At 46.9% G+C, this 21,293-nt stretch overlaps 1 pseudogene; it reads right to left on the minus strand.

The window, feature by feature from the left end:
- Positions 1-16,924: 16,924 nt before the first annotated feature.
- LOC132869405 (immunoglobulin heavy variable 3-30-like) lies at positions 16,925-20,982 on the minus strand (annotated as a pseudogene).
- Positions 20,983-21,293: the final 311 nt, after the last annotated feature.

Consider the following 21,293-nt stretch of genomic DNA (forward strand, 5'->3'; position numbering starts at 1 on the left):
AGCGCTAACCACTACACCACCGTGCCGCCCTGTATCTGTTCAAATCAACTAAATTATCTATATTCATACTCTGAATGGGGCTTAACCCGGAAGTGGGTGTGGTTTAAAGTTTGGCTACTACATGGAGAACTAGAGGTCTTTTTGTGCTTCCGGCTCAAGTGTGAGGAAAAGGGTGAACGGACATGAAAATACTTTGAACAGTTAGTATAGGGGCATGACACTTTTTTGCCATCTTTAATAGGCCAATGAATATGTCCACATAAGGTTGAAAAATTTGCTGACACAAAGCTACAACCTTCAACAGTGCAAGCCAAATCAACTCCATCAATTTGCCTTTCAAGTCCTGGTTTAGCTGTCTTCTTGTGAGGGCGGTACATGTGGACTTGAATGGCGCCACGTTTAAAAAAAAGTGGCAGAGCATTCTGCTACCCCACATGGAAATCTGAAATTCGCTAGATTTCTGTGAATCCTCAAATGATGAACAAATGCAGGAATTGAAGCTGTGGTGAAATTACAGTACTTGCATGAGTAATTCATTTTGATGGCAAGGAAACTGGTTAACTCTTAGCTGGATACCTGTGGTTGATCACAGCCTGACAAGGGAGGCACAGAGTGTAAAACTTTTTTTTATTATTTTAATTTTATAGAACAAAATATATGAACAGGAAAATATTATCTGCTTACTGATTTTCTGGAAGTCCCGATGCTACTTGGTGGTGGATTCAGGATGAACACTCCCACAGAAGCAAAAGTTGGAGGGGAAAAAAAGGCGGGAAAAAACCCTCTCTCCCGCGCAGCCAAAAATGTTAAAACGGTGAAAAAAATGAACATAGACGATGCAAACACACATAAACGCAACAAAAATGAACACAAGCACAAAACAACGCCTTGTCTAACGAACCGATATTAGAGTGATTAGGAGCGATCATGAAGCTTTCCTTACTCTGACAGAGTCAGAACTGCAAGTGCTGTGTTCGAGGGTTGTCCAGTTTACGTTGACGTGACTGGCCCATTCGAAGCACTACCGTTGAACTCTCTTGTTCTTGTTCTTCTTTAGGGATTGAACTCTCTTGATCCTCATTGGATAAATTTATGTCACCCCATGTCAGCCAGTGAAAGAAAAAAAAAGATAAAACTTACTGTTAATAAAAAATAAAAATGCATTATGAGTTAATAATGCAATAAGTCATAAATATGATATAAAAAGTATGTGCCCAGATACTTTTTTGAATCTAATATATATATATATATATATATATATATATATATATATATATATATATATACAGTAGTTTACTTTTCTATTTACAGTACTATACTGGCTATTGTGATTTTCTTTACAGTAACGCTTTGACTACTGTGATTTTCACTGTAATACTTAGACTACTGTGATTTTGTCATATGGACAAGGTTTTATTGTAAAATTTACAGCATTCATACATACTGTAAAAATCATACACAGTAATGTTACTGTGTTTAATACAGTAAATAACTGTAGATTTCACAGCCATTTTTTACAGTGAGCTGTGTCTTTAGTCTGCAGGTTCTGTCTTCTCAGAGTCACCGTGCTGCTGGAGCCGTCTTTAGAAATACTGAACTTGTTTTTTAGAGAATGTTTAGAACCAATTGCTCCACCACCCCAAATGTGGTTTATCCATTCCAGGGTTTTCCCTGCAGGTTGTCGGATCCAAGCCGTGGCGTAGCTGTTATCAGTAACAGAGTAGCCGGATACTTTACAGCTGAGGGTTAAAGAATCTCCTGGCTTTAACATCACTGAGGTGACCTGAGTGAGTTCGACTGCACAGTCCACATCTGAAAAACATAAGAGACGTCACAATTTCAGTCAGAAATGTCTGTACAGTATGTTATCACTGCAATAATTTGCTCTGAGCTCTGAGTTCATGATTGAAGTGAAACTCACAGGATGAAGCTGCCAGTAGCAGCAAGAATGGAAGGAACATCGTTGAACTAAAAGCAGTGCTAAATTCTCCAGAGCTCGCAGTGACTGAGGCTGATATTTCTGTATATGTAGTTATAAGGAGGAACATTTTGCATCAACATTTGCATATTGGGATGCTGGTCCATTCAAAACAGCCTGCTGGTTTCTGTCCTCGACAGGTTTTAATCATCAGAATGAAAAAAAATATATATTTGGTGCTGAATTTGGTTTGTATTTGTTAAAGACTGAATATGGAAGTCAAATTTAGTCCTGTAAATGATTTTAAATATCCTTACTCATGGAAACTGGATGTCCAAATCTTCACACACTTATTTCAGAGGGTATTGTTTTGTTAAAACCTTGAACAAACTTGCTGATCTGAGCAGAAATGTCCATCAATGTCAATCATTTATCACTAAAAGAAAACAGCCAAGTTTTGGGAGGCACATCACATTAGAATGAAAAACTCCTTCATTCATTTACAGGAAACGCTTTATCCTGGTCAGGGTTGCGGTAGATCTGGAGACTATTCCAGGTAATACTGGGTGTGGTGAGGGGATATGTATGGGATGAAACACCATTCTATCACAGGCCACCACACACACATTCATCTGCTCATTCCCAAATATATGGGATTTTTGCTGTAAATAAACACAGACAACACAACATGCAGTAAAAGTCACTCAGTTATAACATGTCAGTAATACAGGAGACAGTCTAAAAGTTTTGATTCTTTGACCTCCATGAATACACTGCTGATGAAAGTGCAGAGGCTCCAACTCTCCCGCTGTGGGCGGGAGCTCTCCCGCTTGAGGGAACATTCAGAAAATCCTCCCGACCTCCCACTGACAACATAAAAATCTCCCACCCACCCTTCCTACACATGATTAGTTAAAACAATATATAACTTGATACGTTTATGTTGATGAAAATTTATAGTTGACTTTCCGCTTTTTGTGTGTCTGACATTGTATGGGTGGACTCAAGCGTGTACCTCGCGGTATATGCCAATTCCCTGGTCGATACACCGATTGGCGTAACGGGGGGATTGGAGTGAATGCCGGAGGCATGCGCACGCAGATCAAGCACACATATGAATCAAGCGGAATTCGGTATACCGCGGGGTCACACTGAGCCACCCAATGTCTTAGCAGTTACCGATAAAGCAAACAGATGGTGCTATTAATGATACGTGCGAGAGAACAAGAAAACCCGCGACACTCAACCATTTTGTTTGTTTTTTTGCATCTGCATTTCATCTGCATTTATCGCCTGCTCATCTTTAACTTCATGTTCTCTTGAATGAGATAATGAAACGAAGTTCCGTTGGTGGAAATGGCGAAAGCCAAACTACGAAGAAAAAATATCAGAAAATCACCAGGATAAAGTTCGGATCGCCCGTCACGATGGTCGCCAGGGACGAATGGCAGACTATTTTGGACGGCAGCAAGACGACCCTATATCTGACAAGGTTAGATCACCAGACCAGACGTTAGATTCTAACAAAATTGTCTGACTTTTTTTGTCTGACTTTTACTAACTTAGACTAAGAAATAGAATATTATTAGAAGAACATTATCACGATGGTGTAGTGGTTAGCACGGTCGCCTCACAGCAAGAAGGTTTCAGGTTCGAACCCAGCGGCTGGCGAGGGCCTTTCTGTGTGGAGTTTGCATGTTCTCCCCATGTCTGCATGGGTTTCCTCCGGGTGCTCCAGTTTCCCCCACAATCCAAAGACATGCAGTTAGGTTGATGTGGGGCAGCCTTGGGCTGAGGTACCCTTGAGCAAGGTACCTGACCCCTGACTGCTCCCTGGGCACTCTGGTGTGTCTGCCCACTGCTCTGAGTGTGTGTGCATGTGTTCACTGCTTCAGATGGGTTAAATGCAGAGGATGAATTTCACTGTGCTTGAAGTGTGCATGTGACCAAATAAAGGTTTCTTCTTCATCAGAGGGTGTACCATTGGCAATTTATAATAGTCATTATTGATATTAACCTTGACTTTAGGCATATTAAAGTTTGGTCTGTAGTCACTGGATTTATCTAGATCTATTACTATTAATAAGCTTTAATTGACACGAAATGTGGTGAATCATTCATATATATATATATATATAGATCAGCTGGATAGTACAGTGGTAACGCTCACTGACTACGACACAGAAGATCGGGGTTTGAATCCCGGTCGGGGCAAAACATCATTAGGCAAAACCCCTCATGATATATCAGCCTACCTCAGGAATGAGTGAAGACATAACTAATAGAGTCATACTGGCTCAGACCCGTCGCCCGGGTCAACAAGGTCTGCGTCAGTTGCTAGGGAACCAGGGCAAACTGATGAGAAATGGGCTACTGGAACAAGACATCAATGGACGAGGACAGAAAATACGGATTTGTTGGAATGCTACTATACAAGCAATCCCAGAGAGAGGGGATACATGCAGCGAATGTGGGACCATTGGATACTTCGAAACCCACAATCAAGGTTAACAAAGAAACAGCTATTAGCCCAGTGTTCCAACATCCGTAATCGAAATCTGCTATCACAACTAGATGCTATGGCAAGGGGGAGCCAGGAAGACAGGTCAGTGGGGAGATGTCATCATCCCCACAACCAGAGATTGGGTACCAAGCCCCAACAGCTAACAGCCTCAACACAAGAGCTGCTGACCTGAGAAGGAAGATCGTGACCCAACTGGAAACCTGGAGCCCCCGACGAATACCGAAGCTGAGTTGCCAAGTACCTTCAGAAGATCTACTAGTAGATGTGAATGCTGCTCTCACAATCTCCACCAGAACCATCACTGAGACCAACAAGCTGATACACAGTACAGCAACAGTAATCATGGAGATGCTTGGACACAAGGTGGGCTCGGGACATAAACAGTATCCACCATGGAAGAGACGATTAGAGGCCAAGATAAAGGCAGCACGGAGCGAAGTTAGCCAGCTAGCTGAACTACAGAAAGGGAACATGGTGAATAAAAGGGCACCCAGGAAGTACAACTCACTCTCCATACCAGAGGCACTCGAAACTGCCAAACAGCGACTAACAGCTCTGGCCACCCGGTTGAAGAGATACACCAAGGAGGGAGAGGCCAGGAGAATAAACAAGCTGTTCTCCACTGAACCAGCCAAGGTGTACTCTCAGTGGCAGGGGAACAACAACCGGTCAGACCCACCAAGAGCTGAGGTGGAAAAATACTGGAAAGACATATGGGAAAGAAAGGCATCACACAACACCGATGCCCAATGGTTAGTGGACCTAAGAGCTGACCACAGCAACCTCCCAGAACAAGAACCAGTAACCATCTCAATGGCAGACGTCCAAGAAAGAGTGTCAAAGATGAAGAGCTGGACAGCACCAGGCCCTGATATGATCCATACGTACTGGCTGAAGAAGCTAACTGCACTCCATGAACGCCTAGCAGCACAGATGAACCAGCTGCTGAGGGATGGAACCCACCCAGAATGGCTAACCCAAGGCAGGACAGTCCTAATCATGAAGGACCCCCAGAAGGACCCATCCCATCCAACTACCGGCCAATTACCTGTCTCTGCACATCAGGCATCATTGCGGCAAAAATGAGTAAGCATGTGGCTCAATACATGAGCGAGGCACAGAAAGGAATTGGCAGTAACACCAGAGGAGCCAAGCACCAGCTACTGGTCGATAGAACAGTTGCCCGAGACTGTAAGAAGAGACAGACCAACCTGTGCACTGCCTGGATTGACTACAAGAAAGCCTACGAATCAATGCCACACACATGGATACTGGAATGTCTGGAACTGTATAAGATCAACAGGAACCTAAGGACCTTCATCCAGAACTCAATGGAAATGTGGAAGACAACCCTAGAGGCCAACTCAAAACCCATTGCCCAAGTCAACATCAAGTGCGGCATATACCAAGGAGATGCGCTATCACCACTGCTGTTCTGCATAGGCCTGAACCCCCTCAGTCGGATCATCACGAAGAGCGGCTACGGATACCGATTCCGTAGTGGGGCAACAATCAGCCACCTGCTCTACATGGATGACATCAAGCTGTATGCCAGGAACGAGCGAGAAATAGACTTGCTGATCCACACCACCCGGATCTACAGCGATGACATAGGGATGTCATTCGGATTGGACAAGTGTGGCCGGATGGTCTCAAAGAGAGGCAAGATGATCCGGACTGAGGGGATTGACCTACCAGAGGGCAACATAGGTGATATCCAAGACAGCTACAAGTACCTTGGCATCCCACAGGCTAATGGAAACCATGAAGAGGCCACAAGGAAGTCAACCACAGCCAAATACCTCCAGAGAGTAAGGCAGGTCCTGAAAAGTCAGCTGAATGGTAAGAACAAGGTCCGAGCCATCAACATGTACGCACTACCAGTCATCAGATACCCCGCTGGTATCATAAACTGGCCAAAGGAGGAGATAGAAGCCACAGATATCAAGACTAGAAAGCTCCTCACCATGCATGGAGGGTTCCACCCCAAGTCCAGCACCCTGAGACTATACACTAAGCGGAAACAGGGAGGCCGAGGGCTAGTGAGCATCAAGACCACGGTCCAGGATGAAACATCGAAAATCCGAGAATATATCAGAAAGATGGCCCCAAAGGATGAACTGCTAAGTGAATGTCTCAGGCAGCAGAACCCTGATGAGAGTGCAGAGGAGGAACAGACAACCTGGAGAGACAAACCCCTACATGGCATGTACCACCGTCAGATAGAGGAAGTGGCTGATATCAAGAAATCCTACCAGTGGCTGGATAATGCAGGACTGACAGACAGCACAGAGGCACTAATCATGGCAGCACAAGAACAGGCCATAAGCACAAAAGTCATAGAGGCCAGGATCTACCAGAGTAGATCAGACTCAAGATGCAGACTGTGCAAAGAAGCCCCTGAAACAGTCCAGCACATAGTAGCAGGGTGTAAGATGCTAGCTGGATCAGCGTACATGGAGAGGCACAACCAAGTGGCTGGGATAGTATACAGGAACATCTGCAACCAGTATGGAATAGAAGTACCCAAGTCCCAATGGGCCATACCACAGAAGGTGGCTGAGAACAACAGGGCCAAGGTTCTGTGGGACTTCAGCTTCCAGACTGACAAACAGATCCTGGCTAACCAACCGGACATAGTGGTGGTGGACAAAGAGCAGAAGAGGGTGGTGGTGATAGATGTGGCGATCCCAGCTGATGCCAACATCAGGAAGAAGGAACATGAGAAACTTGAGAAGTATCAAGGGTTGAAAGAGCAGCTGGAACGGATGTGGAAGGTCAAGGGTTGCGTGGTCCCCGTGGTAGTGGGGGCACTTGGGGCAGTAACCCCCAAACTGGGAGAGTGGCTCCAGCAAATCCCAGGAACAACATCTGAAGCCTCAGTCCAGAAGAGCGCAGTCCTAGGAACAACGAAGATACTGCGCAGAACCCTCAAACTCCCAGGCCTCTGGTAGAGGACCCGAGCTTGAGGATGACATGGATACCACCCCCCCGCCGGGGGTGAGAAGGAGATTTTTTTTTTTATATATATATATATATATACACACACACACACACACACACACACACACACACATCATTATATATACACACACATATATATATATATATATATATGTAGGTGGCACGGTGGTGTAGTGGTTAGCGCTGTCGCCTCACAGCAAGAAGGTCCGGGTTCGAGCCCCATGGCCGGCGAGGGCCTTTCTGTGTGGAGTTTGCATGTTCTCCCCGTGTCCACGTGGGTTTCCTCTGGGTGCTCCGGTTTCCTCCACAGTCCAAAGACATGCAGATTAGGTTAACTGGTGAACTGGTGACTCTAAATTGATCGTAGGTGTGAATGTGAGTGTGAATGGTTGTCTGTGTCTATGTGTCAGCCCTGTGATGACCTGGCGACTTGTCCAGGGTGTACCCCGCCTTTCGCCCGTAGTCAGCTGGGATAGGCTCCAGCTTGCCTGCAACCCTGTAGAACAGGATAAAGCGGCTACAGATAATGAGATGAGATGAGATCCATATATGTATATAAAATGTGTGTGTATATATAATGTGTGTGTGTATATATATATATATATATATATATATAGATAGATAGATAGATAGATAGATAGATAGATAGATAGATAGATAGATCTTGCAGTCACGTGACCAGAAAGTACACAACCGCCATCTTGTCGGTAAAAACCACAGATGAATACTGCTGCACTCGTGTACAGAATGGATCAATTTCAACCGACAGACTACATGGCTCATTTTTCTAATGAACAGATAACTAGATATATGTCTAAAATAAACGATCTACAGATTAGTGATCCTTATGGCTTACCGGACGGAGTTTTCATGACTAGATGTTGAACTGCCAGCGGAATACCCAGACGTGTATAATTACCTCATCAACTTTCCCTCGCTGTTCAGTGGTGAAGCACTGCGTGCTTATAAATCTCTGGACAGTTATCTTTACAGAAATTCAGGATTTGTCAGCGACTCAGATGTGGCATCTTGTAAACAAGAATCCTCATTGGACGGGTAAGTCACTTAAGTATTGAGTATAGCACTGACCAGCCGATTACAGAATAGAATAAGGTAATTCCAGCTGTAATTCCAAATCGTCCATCTTGTTTACCATGGATCTGGCGTTGGAGAGGTAGAGGCTTGGCAGTGGAGATTTGAGTAGCTGTTTTCTGAGCTTAGTCAACAGGCCGGCTCTGCAGCCTCGCTTTTGCTTCCGCTCCCGGCGCCGCCTCCTTCACTTTGCTTCCGATAACAATCCACGGAGACCCTGCTGGTCGCGCTATCTCGTCCGAAATGTTGTGCATGCAATGGAAATCGCTACAAACCGTCATTTTCTGCTGGAAACCAATGTCCAGTAAGTCCATACGGTTGTAGTGGATATTGAAGTCTGGTACAGACGAACAACACGCAAAAATACACACAAAAAACATAAAAAAAACGTGCACAGGTAGGGAGAGCTTGTAGCCGCAGCCGTTGTAGTAGAATTTTATATAGTAGGGTTTTCCAGAAGAAAAGGTAGAAGTAAAAGCAGAAATAGAACCAGAAGTAGAAGTAGAAGGCGGAAATATGGCGTTTGACCGACAAGATGGAGTCTGTCACAATCTGGATCGGCTGTGACGTCACATGCAAGTGCTCCATATTTATATATATATATATATATATATATATATATATATATATATATATATATATATATATATATGAATAAGTCACCACATTTCGTGTCAATTAAAGCTTATTAATAGTAATAGATCTAGATAAATCCAGTGACTACAGACCAAACTTTAATATGCCTAAAGTCAATGTTAATGTCAATTATGACTATTATAAATTGCCATTGGTAGACCCTCTGATGATAATGTTCTTCTAATAATATTCTAAGTCTAAGTTAGTAAAAGTCAGACAAAAATAGTCAGACAAGTTTGTTAGAATCTAATGTCTGGTCTGGTGATCTAACCTTGTCAGATATAGGATCGTCTTGCTGCCGTCCAAAATAGTCCGCCATTCGTCCCTGGCGACCATCGTGACGGGCGATCCGAACTTTATCTTGGTGATTTTTTGATATTTTTTCTTCGTAGTTTGGCTTTCGCCATTTCCACCAATGGAACATCATTTCATTATCTCATTCAAGAGAACATAAAGTTAAATACAAGCAGGTGATAAATGCAGATGAAATGCAGACGTAAAAAAAAAACCAAAGAAAATGGTTGAGTGTCGCGGGTTTTCTCGTTCTCTCGCATGTACCATTATTAGCACCATCTGTATGCTTTATCGGTAACTGCTAAGACATTGGGTGGGCTCAAGTGTGTACCCCGCGGCATACGGAATTCCGCTCGATTCATATGCGCGCTTGATCTGCGTGCGCATGCCTCCGGCATTCACTCCAATCCCCTCATTACGCCGATTGGTGTACCAACAGGGGAATCGGCATATACCACGGGGTACACACTTGAGTCCACCCATACAATGTCAGACACACAAAAAGCGGAAAGTCAACGATTAATTTTCGTCAGCATAAATGTATCAAGTTACCTGTATATATTTTTTTAACTAATCATGTGTAGTAAGGGCAGACAGGAGATTTTTATGTTGTCAGCGGGAGGTCGGGAGGATTTTCTAAATGTTCCCTAAAGTGGGAGATCTCCCGTCCATGGCGGGATAGTTGGAGCCTCTGCTGTCTATATCAGTGTTTATAATATAAATGTTGAAGGTGGATGGCATGGTGGTGTAGTGGTTAGCACTGTTGCCTCACAGCAAGAAGGCCCTGGGTTCGAGCCCAGCGGCTGGCGAGGGCCTTTCTGTGTGGAGTTTGCACGTTCTTCCCGTGTCTGCATGGGTTTCTTCTGGGTGCTCTGGTTTCCCCCACAGTCCAAAGACATGCAGGTTAGGCTAATTGATGGCTCGAAATTGACCGGAGGTGTGAATGTGAGTGTGAATGGTTGTTTATCTCTGTGTCAACCCTGCGATAACTTGGCGACTTGTCCAGGGTGTACCCCACCTCTCGCCCATAGTCAGCTGGGATAGGCTCCAGCTTGCCTGCGACCTTGTTGAAAAGGATAAGCGGCTACAGATAATGGATGGATGTCGAAGGTGTCTGAATTAATACAGTATGTTGAGTGTGTAACTGTTGTTATTTAGACGATGTCTCTGCTCCTAATTCTGAGAGAAAAAAAAGCAAGTTTCATGAGTTTAACCTCAGGAGAAGTGAGATACTGCCCTCTATAAGTGCAGAAACATTTACACATTTATTTTTATTTGAAATGATGAAATGAAAAAAAGGTTCAATATGACTAATCTTGAAAGAATATAATTTTAATGCAAGTCTTTGATTAAAACTATTGTTTGTGTGTTTGAAATGACACAAACTATGAAAACTTCATTCCAGTGAAATTTATTGAAAACATGGTGAGGAGATTCATCTGATGGAGAATGTGTGGCTTTTAAAAGAACAGAAGCCTCTTTATCAAACACTATAATTTTCAATCAAATATGAAAGTGTCAGTGAAATAGGATTGATGTACACTGTATGAGGTGTTTTTGTACAGGGATTTTGTTGATTTGTCTCACTGTGGTTTACGAGCGCAGTAATACACAGCTGTGTCTTCAGTCTGCATGTTCTGCCCTGTTAATGTTACTGTGCTGCTGGACGTGTCTCTGGAAACCTGAAACCTGCTTTTCAGTTTCTCACTGTAGTAAGTGTTACCGTAACCACATATCGCTCCGACCCACTCCAGAGTTTTTCCTGCAGGTTGTCGGATCCAGTGTGTACAGTAGCTGCTATCAGCTACTGAATATCCAGACACTTTACAGGTCAGAGTCAGTGAGTGACCAGGGGTTAATACTGTGGATCCGGTCTGGATCAGCTCAACACAGTGAACACCTGGGAAAGAAAAATTATTTTAATATTGGATAGAAAAAAGCTGTCAGTAAAAATAAAACTGTATGAAATGTAAAAACACTTACAGTGTACGGCTGCCAGCAGCAGCAGCAGGAGGGATGTAGAGATCATGGTGTGTGTTGAAGCAGAAGAAGTAAAAGCTCTTGGTCTTCATGGCTTAAATATATAACAGGGAAGGACATTTGCATAGAGACACTCCTTGTCTTTGGGGAAATTTCATTGATGCATCTCCATGCGAAAACCTCCCATCTCTCAAACATCTCTAATCTGTGAGTTTAAATTGATTGTGATTTGGAACAATGTGTCATGCTGTTTTTTTTTTTTTTGTTTGTTTGTTTGTTTTAATGCTTTCACAAATAAGAAGCTTAAAACACATTTCGGCTGAATTTATCTGAAGACAACTGTGGCAGCGGGGGCGTGGTCAAGCGCCGGTCTGTGACAGGAGGGTGGAGCCGGGGAAGGTGAGTGGCAGAATCGCGACACCTGAGGATAATTAACCTGTTTGTGTGTGTTTTTTTTCCCAGTAACCGCTCCCTATTTAAGGAGGCAGAGAGAGAGGAGAGGGAGCGCAACCCGGGACCAGACGAGTGTGTGTGTGGGAATGAATGAGATTATTAGACTGAAAAGTTATAAAAATAAATCGCCTTGTCTGCCTCCAAACGCTGTCCTGCCGTCCTCTGTGCTCCACCCACACTCGATACACGCTACAGTGGTGCCGAAACCCGGGAAAAGGTGGAGCACCAACACAGCAGCCCCATGGAATCCTCCCCGTTCGCGGATTTGGTCCACGCCCTCGCCACGGCTCAGCAGAGCCAGCACCAGGCACTTGTCACGCTCCGAAAGGAGCAGGAGTGCCGCTTCGAAGCCCTGGTGCTGGCCCCGCAGGAAGATCGAGAGGCATTCCGGCGTCACCTCGCGTCGGCGGGGTCCACCAGTGCCCCGGCCGCGGGCCCGTCTCCCCTCACCGTGACCAAGATGGGCCTGCAGGACGACCCCGAGGCTTTCATCACATTGTTCGAGCGGGTCGCCGAAGCCTCGGGGTGGCCGATGGAGCAGCGCGCGGCGCGCCTCCTCCCCCTCCTGACGGGAGAGGCGCAGCTGGCCGCGCTACAGCTCCCCGCCGATCGCAGGCTGGCCTATGCCGACCTTCGCCGGGCTGTCCTCCAGCGCGTGGGGCGCACGCCGGAGCAGCAGCGCCAGCACTTCCGTGCGCTGCGGATGGAGGAAGTCGGCAGCCCGTTCGCGTTCGGCCAGCAGCTCCGGGACGCCTGCTGGCGGTGGCTGAGGGCCGAAGATCGCGACGCCGAGGGAATCATCGACCAGGTGGCGCTGGAACAGTTCATCGCCTGCTTACCAGCTGGAACCGCGGAGTGGGTCCAGTGCCACCGCCCGGCGTCGCTGGATCAGGCCGTGGGACTGGCGGAGGATCATCTGGCGGCTGTTCCGGCAGCAGGACAGCGGACGATAGCATCTTCTTTCTCCTCTTCTCTCTCTCTTTCTCACCCCCTCCTCCCGTGTCCCGTCCTCGCCCCATTCCCCCACCGCGGAGGCGGGGGCCGGCTCCACCCCAGCCGGCCTGCCGCACCCGTGGTGCCCTCCCGTTTCTCCCTTCTGTGTCTGTCTCTCCCCCCCCTCAGGTGAGTGAGCCCCAGAACACAGCTGCAGAGGGAAGGCCTGGGCCGGTTTGCTGGCGCTGTGGGGAACCGGGCCACCTGCAGCAACAGTGTGCAGTGATGGAAGTGGGGGCGGTGGTGCAGATCCCCGACGTGCCAGAGGCTGCCCTCGATCGGGCCGGAGCGTATTGCATACCGGTAAGTGTACAAGGGGCTACATATCAGGCGTTGGTGGATTCAGGTTGCAATCAGACCTCGATCCGCCAAAGCCTGGTGCAAGACGAGGCATTGGGGGGAGCACAAGGGGTGAAGGTGTTGTGTGTGCACGGGGATATTCACAGCTACCCGTTGGTGTCGGTCCACATACATTTCAGAGGGGAGAAATCGATAGTGAAGGCGGCGGTTAATCCTCGCCTTACCCACTCTTTGATCTTGGGGACTGATTGGCCGGGATTTCGGGGTTTAATGGCATGCCTAATAAAGAGTGGGTCCTGCCGGTTAACAGGGGAGGGTCCCGGTGTCGCTTTGGCTGGAGCTGCGGTCGCAGAGCCGTCTACGTCATCTCCGCGACAGAGTGAGGAGCCACCGGCCCCTCCTCTTTCTATTGGGGAATCCCTCGCGGATTTCCCACTGGAACAATCGTGAGACGAGACTCTGTGACACGCGTTTGACCAAGTGAGAGTAATCGATGGTCAGACGCTCCAGCCGGGCGCCACCCCCTCCTTCCCCTATTTTTCCATTTTGAAGGATAGGTTATACTGAGTGACGCAGGACACTCAGACGAAAGAGCGAGTCACCCAATTGCTAATTCCAAAGAGCCGCCGGGAATTGGTATTTCAGGCGGCTCACTTTAATCCCATGGCTGGACACCTCGGGCAGGATAAGACACTCGCCCGGATAATGGCCCGATTCTATTGGCCGGGGATTCGCGGCGACGTCCGTAAGTGGTGTACGGCGTGCCGCGAATGCCAGTTAGTAAATCCAGCGGCCATTCCAAAAGCGCCCTTGCGCCCCCTACCATTAATCGAGAACCCGTTCGAAAGAATTGGGATGGATCTCGTCGGGCCATTAGATCGGTCAACACAAGGGTACCGCTTTATATTGGTTCTGGTGGACTATGCAACGCGATACCCGGAAGTGGTGCCTCTTCGCAATATCTCAGCACGCAGTATTGCGGAGGCCCTCTTCCACGTCATCTCCCGGGTTGGAATCCCGAAAGAGATTCTGACTGACCAAGGCACCTCGTTTATGTCACGAACACTGAGCGAACTGTATGGGCTACTGGGTATTAAGCCGATCCGCACCAGCGTTTATCACCCACAGACGGACGGTTTAGTTGAACGGTTCAACCGCACCCTCAAGAATATTATCAAAAAATTCGTAAGTGAGGACGCACGTAACTGGGATAAGTGGCTCGAACCCTTGTTGTTTGCAGTGCGAGAGGTCCCCCAAGCCTCCACGGGGTTCTCCCCGTTTGAATTATTATATGGGCGTAAGCCGCGCGGCATCTTAGATGTACTGTGGGAAAATTGGGAGGAGGGACCTTCACAGAGCAAAAACTAAATTCAGTACGTTATGGATCTGTGCGCAAAACTCCACACGCTCACCCACCTAACTCAGGAGAATTTGCGGCAGGCCCAGGAACGGCAAGCCCACCTGTACAACAAGGGCACACGCCTTAGAGAGTTCACTCCGGGAGATAAGGTACTCGTCCTGTTGCCCACGTCGAGCTCCAAATTAATCGCCAAGTGGCAAAGACCCTTTGAGGTCACATGGCGAGTCAGGGACGTCGACTATGAGGTTAGGCGAATGGACAGGGAGGGGGCGTTACAGATCTACCACCTCAATCTACTGAAACGCTGGAACGAGGAGGTCCCCATGGCGTTGGTGTCGGTAGTTCCGGAGAAGGCGGAGCTGGGGCCGGAGGTCCAAAAAGGGTCATTGGCATCACGTACCTCTCCGGTCCCCTGTGGAGACCACCTCTCCCCGACCCAAGTTTTCGGATGTGTTCTCGCCCCTGCCCGGTCGCACTAACCTCATAGAACACCACATAGAGACACCCCCAGGGGTGGTAGTGCGGAGCCGTCCTTATAGATTACCCGAACACAAAAAAAAGGTGGTTCGGGAAGAACTTCAGGCCATGCTCGAAATGGGCATCGTCGAGGAGTCCCACAGTGACTGGAGCAGCCTGGTGGTCTTGGTTCCCAAGGCCGACGGCTCGGTCCAGTTCTGTGTGGACTATAGGAAAGTCAACGCGGTGTCTAAATTTGACGCGTACCCAATGCCTCGTATTGATGAGCTGCTCGATCGACTAGGCACGGCTCGCTTTTACTCGACACTGGATTTGACGAAGGGATATTGGCAGATCCCCTTGACTCCATTATCCCGGGAAAAAACGGCCTTTTCCACACCGTTCGGCTAACACCAGTTCGTCACACTTCCTTTTGGGCTGTTTGGGGCGCCCGCTATGTTTCAGCGGCTGATGGACCGGGTCCTCTGGCCCCACGCCACCTATGCGGCCGCTTACCTAGATGATATCATCATTTATAGTAATGATTGGCAGCGGCACCTACAACACCTGAGGGCCGTCCTTAGGTTGCTGAGGCGGGCGGGACTCACTGCCAACCCGAAGAAGTGTGCGATTGGGCAGGTGGAAGTACGGTATCTGGGCTTCCACTTGGGCAACGGGCAGGTGCGTCCCCAAATTAATAAGACAGCAGCGATTGCGGCCTGCCCGAGGCCCAAGACCAAAAAGGGGGTGAGGCAGTTCCTGGGGCTGGCTGGCTACTATCGTAGGTTTATACCTAATTATTCGGACGTCACCAGCCCGCTGACTGACCTCACTAAAAAGGGGGCGCCAGATCCGGTCCAGTGGACGGAGCAGTGCCAGCGGGCTTTCTCTGAGGTAAAGGCTGCACTGTGTGGGGGGCCACTTTTACACTCCCCTGACTTCTCTCTCCCTTTTGTGTTGCAGACCGATGCATCGGACAGAGGGCTGGGGGCCGTTTTGTCCCAGCAGGTGGAGGGGGAGGACCGCCCGGTCCTGTACATCAGCCGGAAGCTGTCAGTGCGTGAGGGGCGCTACAGCACAATTGAAAAAGAGTGCCTGGCGATTAAGTGGGCGGTCCTCGCCCTCCGGTACTACCTGCTGGGGCGCTCTTTCACTCTCTGTTCGGACCACACGCCCCTCCAGTGGCTCCACCGCATGAAGGATGCCAACGTGCGGATCACCCATTGGTATCTGGCACTCCAACCCTTCAACTTCAAGGTGGTCCACAGGCCGGGGGCGCAGATGGTCGTGGCGGACTTCCTCTCCAGTCAAGGGGGGGGGGAGTCGGCTGCGGGCCGGACGAGCGCCCGGCCTGAGTCGGGCGGTGGGGGTATGTGGCAGCGGGGGTGTGGTCAAGCGCCGGTCTGTGACAGGAGGGTGGAGCCGGGGAAGGTGAGTGGCAGAATCGCGACACCTGAGGATAATTAACCTGTTTGTGTGTGTTTTTTTTCCCAGTAACCGCTCCCTATTTAAGGAGGCAGAGAGAGAGGAGAGGGAGCACAACCCGGGACCAGACGAGTGTGTGTGTGTGAATGAATGAGATTATTAGACTGAAAAGTTATAAAAATAAATCGCCTTGTCTGCCTCCAAACGCTGTCCTGCCATCCTCTGTGCTCCACCCACACTCGATACACGCTACAACAACATTCTAGAATATATCCATATTCAGGGCGGATTAAAACACTTGGGGTGTGTTGTTCTCGGAAAATAATCAAGTACCAGGTGGTGTGATGGAGTGTGGACATGATAAAGAGTTAAACACACAAACAAACTACAGCAACAACAAAAGCTTGATCATGAGATGCTAAAAAAGTAAAAGTTCAATTGTGATACTCAGGAGGCAAAACAAGACACTGGTAAAAGTGATTAATAAGGCATTTGACATGCTGGGGCTGATGGGTCATGTAGTTGTCAGTTAAGATGCTGTAGCACCACCTGCAGATCGTGTGAAAATGGTGTGTATACTGAATGCACTGTTCTTTTTTGACACATCTGTGGGAAAATTTTGTACAGGTGATGAACATATTTGTCCTACTGTGGGATGCCACGCAGTAATACACAGCAGAGTCCTGTGCAGTCAAACCCGTCATCTTCAGATACACCATGTTACTGGAGTAGCTGCGATCAGTTAATGAATATCCAGACACTTTACAAGTCAGAAACAGTGCCTGACCAAGGGTTAATGCTATGGATCCGGCTCTGTAAGATCCAAGACCTCTTGGTGATAACTTTGTTTGCCCGGGCTGTCAATGTAGATCCCGATCAAGAAAAAGACTGATCAGCCACCGAAGAACACATGTCCATCAACACGAGTAAACTTAAGCTCAGAGAGACAGGAGATTCATCAACAATGACAGCTCAGTCCATCATCATTACACACACACACACACACACACTCATCTCAAACTATTAGAATATTGTGATAAAGTTAATTTTTTCACAATTTTATTAAAAATGGTAAACTTTCACGCATTCTATATTCATTACATGTAACGTGAAATATTTCAAGCCTTGTTTTAATTTTGATGATGATGGCTTTTAGCTCAGGAAAATCAGAAATCCAGTATCTCAGATTATTAGAATATTTTCTAAACATCAATCAAAAAAGGATTTACAATCCAGAAATGTGCAAATTCTGAAGAGTACGTTCATTTATACACTCAATACTTGGTTGGGGCTCCTTTGGCACAAATTACTGCATCAATGCAGCATGGCATAGAGGCGATCAGCCTGTCACACTGCTGAGGTGTTATTGAAGCCCACGTTGCTTTGATAGCAGTCTTCAGCTTGTCTGTATTTTTGGGTCGGGTGTTTCTCATCTTCCTCTTGACAATCCCCCATAGATTCTCTATGGGGTTCAGGTCAGGCAAGTTGGCTAGCCAATCAAGCATAGTAATATCAGGGTCAACAAACCATTTGGTAGTAGTTTTGGCACTGTGGGCAGGTGCTAAATCCTGCTGGAAAAGGAAATCGGTATCTCCATAAAGCTTGTCAGCAGATGGAAGCATGAAGTGCTCTAAAATCTCTTGGTAGGTGCTGCATTGACTTTGGACTTGATAAAACACAGTGGACCAACACCAGCAGATGACCTGGCACCCCAAATCATCACAGACTGTGGAAACTTCCCACTGGACTTGAAACACCTTGGACTCTGTGCCTCTCTGGTCTTCCTCCAGACTCTAGGACCTTGATTTCCAAATGAAATGCAAAATTTACTTTCATCTGAAAACAGGACTTTGGACAACTGAGCAACTGTCCAGTTCTTTCTCTCCTGAGCCCAGGAAAGACACTTCTGACATTGTCTCTGGTTCAGGAGTGGCTTGATATTAGGAATGTGACAGTTGTAGCCCCTTTCCTGAAGATGTCTGTGTGTGGTGGCTCTTGATTCACTGACACCAGCCTCAGTCCACTCCATGTGAAGCTCTCCCAAGTTCTTATTCGACTTTTCTTGAAAATCCTTTCAAGGCTGTGATCGTCCCTTTTGCTTCTGCACCCTTTCCAGCCAGCCTTTTCAGCAATGACCTTCTGTGGCTTACCCTCCTTGTGGAGGGCATGAATGATCATCTTCTGTACAATTGTCATGTCAGCAGTCTTTCCCATGATTTTAGTTGTGTGTACTCAACTAGACCAAGAAATACACTGAATTTATCCTGTTTTACTCAAACTTGAAAAGAAATATCCTCATATTTTGAGTTTTTTTGCCATCAGCCATAATTATCAAAATTAAAAATAAATGCTTGAAATGTTTTAAATTCCATGTAATGAGTCTAGAATAGGGCGGCACGGTGGTGTAGTGGTTAGCGCTGTCGCCTCACAGCAAGAAGGTCCGGGTTCGAGCCCCGTGGCCGGCGAGGGCCTTTCTGTGTGGAGTTTGCATGTTCTCCCCGTGTCCGCGTGGGTTTCCTCCGGGTACTCCGGTTTCCCCCACAGTCCAATGACATGCAGGTTAGGTTAACTGATGACTCTAAATTGACCGTAGGTGTGAATGTGAGTGTGAATGGTTGTCTGTGTCTATGTGTCAGCCCTGTGATGACCTGGTGACTTGTCCAGGGTGTACCCCGCCTTTCGCCCGTAGTCAGCTGGGATAGGCTCCAGCTTGCCTGCGACCCTGTAGAAGGATAAAGCGGCTAGAGATAATGAGATGAGATGAGTCTAGAATATTTAAAGGTCCCATGGCATGAAATTTTCACTTTCTGAGGTTTTTTAATGTTAAAATGAGTTCCTCTGACCTTCTTAAGTCACCCCAGTGGCTAGAAATTTCATAATGTGTAAACCAAACTATGCCCAATATTTGTGAATGGCGCGTCAAAACGGCGCGTTGAGAAGCTCTTCCCCTGCCGACGTCAGCAAGGGAGATGATCCCCATGCCCCCCCTCTGGATTCCCACCCACTGTATGGATTGCCCGCCCAGCTCAAAAGTTGCCACCAAACATGGAAGTTGCGCTGTACATGGATGTGACAACACAGAAAGGAGTCTGTTTTTACTGCCAACGGGAGAGCCCCTGAAGATGCAGTGGCTTAATTTTATTTACTTCAATAATACGCCGTCGAGTCTACCTAAGACGGTGTATGTTTGTCGGAAGCATTTTCCTGATGAATGTTTCCACAACTTGGGACAGTACAGGGCAGGTTTTGCACATCAACTGTCACTGAAGCCTGGGTCCGTACCAAGCATCCCTGCCGCATCAGCCACAAACAGCGAACAAGTAAGTGTATAACTGTTAAGTCGTTTTGTCGTGTTTTAAAATCGGTGCATTAGCCTTGCAATGGCTACATTAGCTGTGCAGCTAACCGCTTCCTGCAGTTAGCCAGGTACTCTGCGCTACAAAACCAAAAAGCATGCAGCATGCTCTGTTATAATAGCCAATCAAAACAGTTTTTACAAAGACACCCACATTCTTTTTTTTAAGTCACTCGTTCATTTTATTTGTTTGTTTGTTCAGTAAAAACCCAAACATTTGTTGAATTTATTTTATTTCCTTGCGTCGCACCTTAATGATGTCAGCGCGCGGTATTTTTTCCCTTCGCGGTTTGTTCCTTCTCTCTCGCCATAGTAAGACACCCACATCCGCTTGTTCTGACCCACTGGAGGTAGCGTCACAGTGCTGTTAGCCAATCAGAGGTAACACGTTTACATGTCATGAATATTAATGATAAGACCCGCCCCCACCCTCTACCCTTCCCCGCCTCCTGCTTCTCATTAGCAAAACGACGCACTGGGAAAAGCACTGAAATGGGGCTTTCTACCAGGAGGCTATATCTACATGCCGAGGGTTCATTTCAAGAAAGGCTGCGGATATAACATCCGGAAACCTCCACGAGCCCGTTTAAAGCATCAACAAACCACCATGCCATGGGACCTTTAAAATTTTCACTTTCTTCAATAACTGATGGAAAACATGGAACTTTTTCATGATATTCAAATTGTTTGAGATGCATGAGTACACCAGGAGTCACTGGGGACAAGTGGACTGCAGAGAGATGAAAATGAACAGGGATGTTTTTGTACAGGGCTGCAGTGAGTTTGTAGTGCTGTGTCTTTGTCGCAGTAATACACAGCGGTGTCCTGTGCAGTCAAACCCATCAGCTTCAGATACACCATATTACTGGAGTTGTCTCTGGTAATTTCCAAACATTCTTAATGTGTTTGGCATATACAGTTTTTCTGGGATCATACCAGAAACCCCAATCCATTCCAGTGCTTTTCCAGCTTGTGGCCTGATCCAGTGCATGCCAAAGCTACCAAAGTTAAACCCAGATCCTTTACAGGAAAGACTGAGAGTTTCTCCAGGTTTTTTCACCACTGATCCAGTGGAAATGGACTAAAGACTTTGACACCGAATACCTGGCAGAAAAAAAAGAAAAACATGAATGTATTTTTCAAAAATGAATGTAAAACATATTTGAGATTGAGCATGAGAACTCACTCATGAGGCTGATTAGTACCAGGAATAAGGAGGGTGGGATCTTCATGGTGAGCATTGATGAGACTCGACTGCTCCACTCAGCTCAGCTGCACATAAATACTGCTTGGACACACAGCACTGTGGATTTGCATCATGACGTCATGATCAGGAAATAGAACAGGGGCAGTGTTTCTGTTGATCAGAAACCTGTGATGATCATCATACAAGATTTTTGTCAGAAATCAAATCAAATCAAATTTATTTGTACAGCGCTTTTAACAATAAACATTGTCGCAAAGCAGCTTTACAGAATTTGAACGACTTAAAACATGAGCTAATTTTATCCCTAATCTATCCCCAATGAGCAAGCCTGTGGCG

The sequence above is a fragment of the Neoarius graeffei genome, chromosome 20 (assembly GCF_027579695.1).
Source record: "Neoarius graeffei isolate fNeoGra1 chromosome 20, fNeoGra1.pri, whole genome shotgun sequence".
Lineage (NCBI taxonomy): Eukaryota > Metazoa > Chordata > Actinopteri > Siluriformes > Ariidae > Neoarius > Neoarius graeffei.